The following is a 9,371-nucleotide window of genomic DNA, read 5'->3' as shown; positions in this document are numbered from 1 at the left end:
GTGCAATGTCAATAAGACAAAGGAACTTGAGCCACATCACTGTGGTGGGCGGGTGGGTGTCCACGTTGAGCCCCCGCGCCCAGAACAGAGACAGACTCTCCCTAGCTGTCAACCTGAACACAGTCTGGAGCCACCGTTGTGGTCCAAAGCTGCTGGATTCTCCAGATTCAATTCTGCAGGTTAATTTGAACATCACCGGTGTCAATGAAACCTGTCGCAAAGTGTTGATTTGGCGAACAGATGGAAGCAAAGAAGAATCAGGAGGGGTCAGCCTTATTTGCCTGGTTGGGAAATAAAGCTCACATTTTGCAGTGAAACAGCACACGGGCTCTGAAAATGAGAGTGTTATTGTCTCCATGAATCTCTGGTTCTTGAAGAGATGGTCTCTCTGTTGGGAGGGAAGCCATCTTTTTGTTTCCTGAGCCCCGTCCCTGAAGGCACTAAGGAGAGATGTCACTATCTGTCAAGAGGCCTCAGGTGTTATTTCCCCCAAGTGTGTTTTTGTTTATGTTGTTTTTCTATGAGAAATTAGGATTCAATTTCATTAGGAGACTGTGAGATACAGTCAGGCCTCTTTGTCTTCAGAACACGAACACACACACACACACACACACACACACACACACACACCAGCACGGTAAAGACCTTAAAGAAAGCCCGAGGGCCCAGCCATGCTGTCTTCCCATAGCCTCAATGTAAAGGTTGTCTTTTTTTTTTTTTTAAATTCAACAACAATCCAACTTAATAGTTAGTCTCTTCATGGTGTTGCCCCTCACAGCTTTGGGACAGACCTCGATTTTCTTTTCTTTCTTCTCCTGGCTTTCTTTCTCTCCCCTCAGGAAAGTCTTAACTAGATGAACCACTGCTGGCAGATGGGGCCATGGCTGGGTCATACAACTCTTTGCAGGGACCTGAATGTAAGGACCAAATTGATTTTTATCAACCATGGATTTTTAATTAACAGTGCTGTCCACTTTACTGCCGTTCAGTATTTACTGTTTACCCACTAATTAAAAATTATGCTGCTTGTGCACTCATAAGAGTGGGGACATTTGAAATTAGATAGCATCGTTCAAATTACCTGCAGAATTAAATTTAGAGTACCCAACTGCTCAGACCAGGCTCCCAGAGCCGAAAATATGATCCGCCGTGGCCCGACGTGTTAGCAGAAGTTAGAACACCAGGGACAGGCTGCTTGCACAAACACCATATGGGGCATGTCTGTGGCCTTGGGGAGCGTGGATGCTTGCTGAGTTCTAGCTATGGAGCTCCAGAGAGGCACTGGGGTTCCCACATCTACAGAGCCTTTGCCTTGGGAGTCCGCTGTGTCATGCTGTGTCATGCCCTGGGAGCCACGGTATCCTCTGCCTGGCCGTTGCTAGGGACTGCCAATTGCAGTTCAGGGCCAGCCACATCCTACAGTTGAGGAAACAGAGAGACTCTGAGGGGTAGAGAGACTGAGATGCTATCATTTCCAGGATGTCTCCTAAAGAACCTTGTCTGTTTGTGGTACCAAGAACTGAACACAGTACCAACCCCCACATGCCAGGCAAGCGCTCCACTTGAGCTATATCCCTAGCCTGTTTTTGTGGGATTCTGGGGTGCGATCTTCCCCTGGAGCACAGAATGACCTGGAACTCAGAATCTTTGTTCTTCTGCCTCCCAAGTGTTGGGTAGGTAGATGTGTGTTTGAGAGCCAGCTCTTCGATGTGTGTGTGTACACATGTGTATGTGCACATGTGTGGACATACATGCGCAGGACAGAGGGAACCTTGGCTGTAATTCTTTAGGCATTGTCCTTCCTTTCTTTCGGCATGTCTCTTAGCTGGGAATTCACCAAGTAGCTAGGTGTTCTTTTTAAAATATGGGTGCTAAGGAATTAGAGAACCTTTAAAAATGCAGTAAAACCTATCTAATACAATAGTCAGGGTTAGCTACCTTGGCATAAGCACTTCTTATCACTAGTTCAAGGCCAGCCTGGACTAGTAGTGAGACTCCATGAATAAGCAAAACCTGCACACCCCACTTAAAGTTTAATCCTTTAGGCATTTTTAAGCTCACCATTTAGTGACATTTAGAATATCCCAATGCTGGGCAGCTATGATCTCTGTCTAGTTCCAGAATATTCAATCACTATGTAAGGAAGCTTGCACTCAGCATTTCTCACTCTTCTTTCCTCAAGCCTGCAACTGCCAATCTGCCAATCTCACTGTTACTGTAGATAGGCCTCATCCGTGTATTTCCCATGGATGGGATCCACTGGGCTTGCCTGCTTCTCACCATCGTTGTCCCTGGACCCCGAGGTCACTATGCAGATATGCAGCGGAGGCCTGGAGAGGGTGCACGTCCAGCCCTGAGACTGGAATCCTTTCCAGAGAACAGACCTAGGCGGGTAGGATGAGAGATGGCTGTGTGTATGAGGGCGGGGATTGTGTGTGTGTGTGTGTGTGTGTGTGTGTGTGTGTGCGTGTGTGTGAGGGCGGGGATTGTGTGTGCGTGTGTGTGTGTGTGTGTGTGTGTGCGTGTGTGTGTGTGTGTGTGTGTGCGTGTGTGTGAGGGTGGGGATGGTATCTGCTCTGGCTGTCTAATCACCAGAAAAGCAGAAGACTGAAGAGGAGGTTTGGTGAGTTAAGTGCACTTAAAAATCTGAGTTTGGGCCGGGTGGTGGTGGCACACGCCTTTAATCCCAGCACTTGGGAGGCAGAGGCAGGAAGATCTCTGTGAGTTCAAGGCCAGCCTGGTCTGTAAGAGCTAGTTCCAGGACAGGCTCCAAAGCCACAGAGAAACCCTGTTTCGAAAAACCAAAATCAATCAATCAATCAATCAATCAATCAATCTGAGTTTGGATGCCCAGAACCTATGTGAAAAGCCAGATATGGCTTGGTGTTTCTGTGAATGCAATTAGTGGTGGTGGTGGTGGTAGTGGAGAGAGGAAGTTGGCTTGAGTTCACTGGCCAGTCAGTCTAGTAAAAATTGAGTGAGCTTTAGGTTCAGTGAGAGACCATTCCTCAAGGGAATAGAGTGGAACACTGAGGAAGAGAACTGACATCCTGTTTTTCATGGGTATGGATGCATGTGATTGTGTGCAGACATTTGTAGACATGCATACCCAACATGCACATCACACACACACACACACACACACACACACACACACACACACACACACAGAGAGAGAGAGAGAGAGAGAGAGAGAGAGAGAGAGAGAGAGAGAGACAGGTTCTTGATTTCTAAGGCTGCCCATGAGGGTTAGAATCCCTTCTTGGAGATACTGATTCCGCTACACAGAGCTGCCATGATCCTGAGTGTCTTCAAGGAAGAAGACACGCAATGGCCCCTTACCTCCCAGGCTTCCCTGGTGTCCTTCTGGGTTCATCCTAGCTTTCTTCCTTGCCCATGAGGCATATGGACTTCCCCATTTCCTGTCACCCACCAGATCCCACAAGACCAGTCGCTTTTAGGGTATTCCCAAAGAGGAAAGGTCGTCATATAGCCTCTTCTTTTATCTGTTCTGGTGCTGGCCCACAGGCTGGCATTGCATCTCCCCCGCCCCCCAACATCTGCTGGAAGAGCCATCCTCTGCAGCCCCGCTCTCTGCCCTGTCCTCCATTCCTGTGCAGCAGCCCCGCTCTCTGCCCTTCCACACCAGCAATCATTTATCTGCTTTCTATTTACTTTTGTGCTTTTATTTTTCATCATGGAACAATTTTAGAAAATGTTGCAGGAGTAGTGTCCTGGTATAGCCTCTGGCTAGCTCTCTGAGGGCTGCCATCTACTCAGACACCCAACGAAGGTCAAAACCAGGAAGGAGAATGTAGTCAACACCTGTCCAAGGTTCACTCACTGTCTAGTTTATGACTGTTTTGGGTCCAGGAATATAAGTGTCATGTCTCTTCCACATGCCTTTGGCTTTTAATCTTTCCCAACCTTGACATATTTGGAGAATACTTGGTCTGGGACTAGAGTTTCCTATGACTGAGTTTGACCTGTAATGAGTAACTCCAGTTCACTCTGTCAGGAGGCTCCGAGTCAGTCAGTCTACAGTTTGGAACTTCATTACTATTCCTGCCAGGTTTGCCCATTGTCAAGCCATGACTAAGATGAGGATGTTGTCTTGGTGGTTACTAATGGCCTCAAGGTCTCCTGGAGATCGTCATGGAGACTTGGGAGCATTCTTGCTTTTGTTATCAATTGACTCTAGGAGACTCTTGCCTGTTGCAGTAAGTCCTGCCCTGCTCACTTCCTGATGTCCTCCTGGAGGCCATGGCTTGCTTTGGGTTTATGAACTGGCTTGTGCTGTAAGGAAGAATTATTGTCCCTTCTTCAAATGCCAGTGCAGTGATTGTGTCCGCTCACACCTGCTCCTGGATAGGGGCTTAGTTTTCAGGCTGTAGGCCATTATTATCAGTGTTTTGCCCCCAGTTTCCCACTGATTTGGACATTAAGTGTGTTATAGTTCATCACCAACACTTTTTCCACATGTGCTTCTCAGGTTTTGAGATGTTTTTTCTTTCTTCCTCTCTTTTTTTTTCTTACTTTTCCCAGGTGGCAAAAGATCTTTTGGATTCACTTTGAATTTTCTTAGACTAAGCCTAGAGTCAGTCCTTATGTTCTTTTAATGGGAATGTGTGGACATCAGTACTCAGGGCCTGGGTGTCCACGGTTGGTGGAAACTGCTATGGGCTCCCTGCTTATCTCTCCCTCTCCCCCAACTTCTCTTCTCCCTTTCCTCCCTTCCGTTCCCTCTCTCTCTTTGCTTCCTTCCTCTCTCTCTCACTCTCTCTCTCTCTCATTTCTTCCACTGACTCCTTTCTTTTTTCCTCGTTCCTTCTCTATCTTTATTTCCCCCTCCCTTTCCTCCCCTCCCTCCCCTTCTTCCTTCCTTCCACAGTGTCTCTCTACTAGTCTTCCTGCCCCACTAGGACCTGGTTCTCTTTTCTTGCTCTTGGAGTCCCTTCCAGCACAATGCCCTGCTCATTTCCTGATGTCTCTAAAAATAATCCTGGAAAGTTCTTTGAGCAACATGGCCCCAGTCCTCCTTCCCACGACTCCTCTTAGTTCAATCCAGGAGTGACTGCTACTCACTTTGAGCACCGCCCATTGCCTTGCAGACACCTCTCCCTCCTCTCAGGAAATGGCTGTCAGGGTTAGGCTGGAGGTAGATTTGCAGCTGTTGGGATTGTTCAGGCTGGTGGGAAAGGGCAGGTCATAATGGCATTCCCAGGATCTGAGGCCCTGGCAAGTGCAGAGCAAAAAGAGGCAGCTGGAAGGAGATGACATGGGAGCATGCGACCAGGCTAAGGGCTGGATCAGGCTCCAAGCCCAAGACTCACTGCCTGCATCAGCGCCTGCTGTGCCCAGAGACGTGCACTGGCTTAAGCGGCCTCCAACCTTAACCTCTCTCAGTTATAGCCCTACTGTATGGCTCAATACAGTATGGCCTATGCACCATACATGTCAGGTCACCGATACAATATCATGGGTTCCTGATGCATTCTAATAGCTACAGTCAAAAAGCTAAAAAGAAACAGGTGAAACTAATTTTAGCATCTTTTACCCAGCCCCCAACGTTACATACAAAGGATGAAAGAGACATCCGATGTGCTCCCCTTGCATAGGTTTTACAGCCTGATGTCAAAGTTGGGTGGTATGTGCTTCCCACTCCATAGCTCTGTTCCATTTAGGTTGGTTCTGTCCCAGAACCCCAGCTTAGGAATGCAGTATTGGTCATGTTGGGCAATAGGAGGACCAATGAATGGGGTCTAGTCTCTTACTCAGACTTTGGTCCAGCAGTCCATCCTGTGCTCAGTGTATAAATCAGATTTCCTTCCTTCCTTCCTTCCTTCCTTCCTTCCTTCCTTCCTTCCTTTCTCCCTTCTCCTTCACTCGTTCCCCTCTCTCTCTCCCTCCCTCCCTCCCTCCTTCCCTCCCAACCTCTCTCCTTCCTTCCTTCTTTCTTTCCTTTCCCCCCTTCCTCATTCCCTCCTTCCCCTCCCTCCTTCCTTCTTGTGGCTCTTTTTTTTTTTTTGAAGGTTGGGTCTCACGCGTCCGCAGGCTGACCTTGAACACACTAGGGTAGTCAAGGATGACCTTGGACTACTAATCTTCCTGCACCCAACTCCTAAGTGCTGATTTGCTTTTAAAGATGTACTTGATTAAAAAGGAAACCAACAGAAAGTCAGAACATCTCTGGTTTCTTTCAAATGCTCATCCTGAAGTAATTCACCTGGAATGGTTTCGGCTTGGACTCTTGAGCACATTTTAAATAAAAGTGTCAACAACAGGTCCCACCCAAACAATAAGCTCTTGATTAGAGGAGGCCTGCCTGCACACACTCGGATGTGCTGGCAGATGATGCTCAGAAAGTCCCAGAATCTGGCTGTCAGAGGGGCGGCCCTCACAGAGGCTACAGAAAACTTGTGCTTTGGGATGAGATCACCACACACAAGGCATGAAGAGAGTCCAGCAGATCTCTCTGGAGAAGGCCTCAAGATGGCCCTATAATGACCACTCCAACAAGTCACTGAAGAAGGAAGGCTAAGTTGGACACCCCAGAGCCTGTGGGCCCCTCTGCTGTGCTTGGCTCTGCTTCAGCCACTCACATGTCTCTCATTTGCTCATGGTCTTAGCGCCTCGTTATCCACCTAATCCAAGGCCTTTGTGCTTGGGGAGCGGTGTGTGTGTGTGTGTGTGTGTGTGTGTGTGTGTGTGTGTATGTGTGTGTGTGTGTGTATACATCTCAACCCTGGGAAACTCAGAAATAGTATGTTCTCGAATGAGCATATCCCACTTCCCACTCCTGGCAGTTTCTCAGGCCTTTTGGAATGTGTCCTTCTCTGCTGGGTGACCTCAGAGTGGATGGCTGCCCTGAGGACCGCCGGAGGAATGGGACACCTGCAACAGCTGATTCCCAGATGGAAGGAGCATGGGGACCTTCAGATACAGGCCCGCACAAGCAGGCTAGCAAGGAACGGCATGACTCCCCAAAGTCCTCTCAGCTTTGCGTGCACCCCAGAACTCAGGCACCAGCTATGAAGCTTGGCCTTGTCATTGGCGCTGCTCTGTGGCCATGAGCTCCTATGCGTGGGAAGCCCTTTGTCAAGGGGAGGGGTTTGCCGTTGGGACATCTTTCCTGTGTTTAGTATTTCCTGCTAAGGGAAGAGGAAGCTCATGGCTCCTGGGATGGGAAAGGAATGAGGGGCTTGGGGAGACAAGATTTGGCCCACTCAGCTAGCCTGTCCGCCAGGTTTTTCTGTTTGTTTGTTTAAGAATGTTCCAGTACAAAAACTTCCCATCAAAATTCTCCCTTGGCCCCATGGTAATGTTAATTATTCTGCACGGGCTGGGGCTTCCCCCCCTCCAAGATGAAAACTGGAAAATTCTAGCTAGAGCCCAGCTGTTTCAAAATAGCCCAGGCCTCAGGGTGATTGATGGGAGCTTTCCCCTCTCCACCCAGATGTGGAGTCTAGGAGACAAGGCCCTGTCAGCCTGGCTTCCTCTGCCTCGTCAGTGCCGCGTTCCCAGTCTCTAGGTAGGTCTTTGGATATCCATAATCTGCTGCCCAAACCAGCCTTCGGCATGGACACAGAGGTGGGACGGTAGAAATGGTTCTCGATGGCCATGCTTGATGGACACTAGCTAGGCCCTGAGGGGTGGAGATCTGTGACGGTGTTTGCTGACCAGATCTATGCCTGGAAGTCTCCATGGCACCAACACATCCTTGTTGGAGTTCTTGGCAGAAGAGCTCAGATCCATTGTTCTGTAGAAAAGGAATTTGGTGCAAGTGTCACAAGGTTGTGGTGCATTCCATAAGAAACAAGACATCCATCTAAGTGAATGATGGCGAAAGGTTCCCAATGAACCATGAGTGAGTGAGTGCTTGAGAAGGAACCTTGGGCAAGCATCTCTCAGAGCTGAGTTTTTCTTAAAGACTCGGAACCTTGGTGGCCATCTGGTCTTCTCCAAAAGGACCAAGAACCTTTTCATCTACCAGGAATATTTAGAAGGTTGGAGGTCTTCATGAGTACATGGAGATTGGAGGTCTTCTTGGAGCATCTTGGATCCTGAGAGCTCTCAAAGACCAAGGGGGGTGGTAGGGAGCTGCGCCAGCGTTGGGGGAAAGCATCCCACAGGCTGGGCTGTTCTTGGGAGTAAACACAAGGGGGACCTCTTGAGCTTCGGTTGGGGTGGTTGGGAGTCGGGGTGGAAACCCAGAACTCGCCTCCTCCAAAGTTGGCCTCCAGCTGAGGGCCATAGGCCTCCCTTTGTCCCTCCCGGACTTTGGGTAAGACCTACGGAAGGCCACCTTGGGGGTTGATGCTCTCGCCCACACTAAGGGTTGTCACGTGAGACAGCATGGAGGGCATAGTTTGAGATTGGGGGGGAAGGTTAATGGGATTACCCAGCCCCGTCTTCTTTGAGACACATGGGCAACTCAGAACAAAAGCCGCAAATGGAACAGGAAAGAACATCCAGTAAGTTCCATACACAGTGAAACAAACCCCCCCCCCCCCCCCCCCGCCCTCAGTCTTTCCCCAAGGATGTGTAGAAAGCGGTGGAGGTGGGGGCTTTGGGTCAGGAAACACAGAGATTTTTAATGCAAGAAAATTATGGTGATTCTAGCAAATCAAATTTTCTTGCATTGTGTTGAGATTAAGTTCGTGGTCTCTTTCGTATATTCAAAATAAAGAATATCCCTAGAGTACAAATTTGTGGGAAAACCTACATTATGCTTGAGAAATCCATTTTGTTAGGAGTTACCAGATTTTTAAGAGAAATAGTAATATTTAATTATGGTATTATTTTACCATCTAGAAAATTAATATGTTTTTCAATTTCAGGAGAGTGTCTGAACCTTGTTTTTAAAATTACCATACAAATAGAATCCTTAAGACACAAATATTGGCTTTGAATGTTGCAGACGCAGTACTGGGAAATACGCTGGCTTCCTAAATATTCAATAAACAGGCCTTTCACTCTTGCCTTCCCTTGTGACCCTGGATGATTGTCATCTCGGGGAATAGGACTCATGGCTGGCTAAGGGGACAACATACAATGATTAGATAGATAACCAGGGTGGGTTAGTAGTCAGAGACAGAATGGCTGCCTTCACAACAAAATGGTGCATAATTTTAGACAGCTCTACTCTGCACGGCCCAGGTCAACTTACGGACTCTGTCTGCTATCGTTTTACAGATCAGAAAGAAGAGCCTGATGATATCTGACTTTTCTCATTGAAATGTCAACGGAAAGGCCCCAACTCAAATCTAGGCCACTGGGAACCACAGCCTCTTTTCATTTATGCTTGCTGCCCATGGTCTTGACTTGGCATTGATTCGGTTCCTGTTGTGCATGTGCGTGTATGTCTACAA

Source organism: Microtus oregoni, unplaced genomic scaffold, assembly GCF_018167655.1.
Source record: "Microtus oregoni isolate MIOR12 unplaced genomic scaffold, Mior012 000071F_ref0000514, whole genome shotgun sequence".
NCBI lineage: Eukaryota > Metazoa > Chordata > Mammalia > Rodentia > Cricetidae > Microtus > Microtus oregoni.
This window is presented reverse-complemented; position numbering follows the sequence as displayed.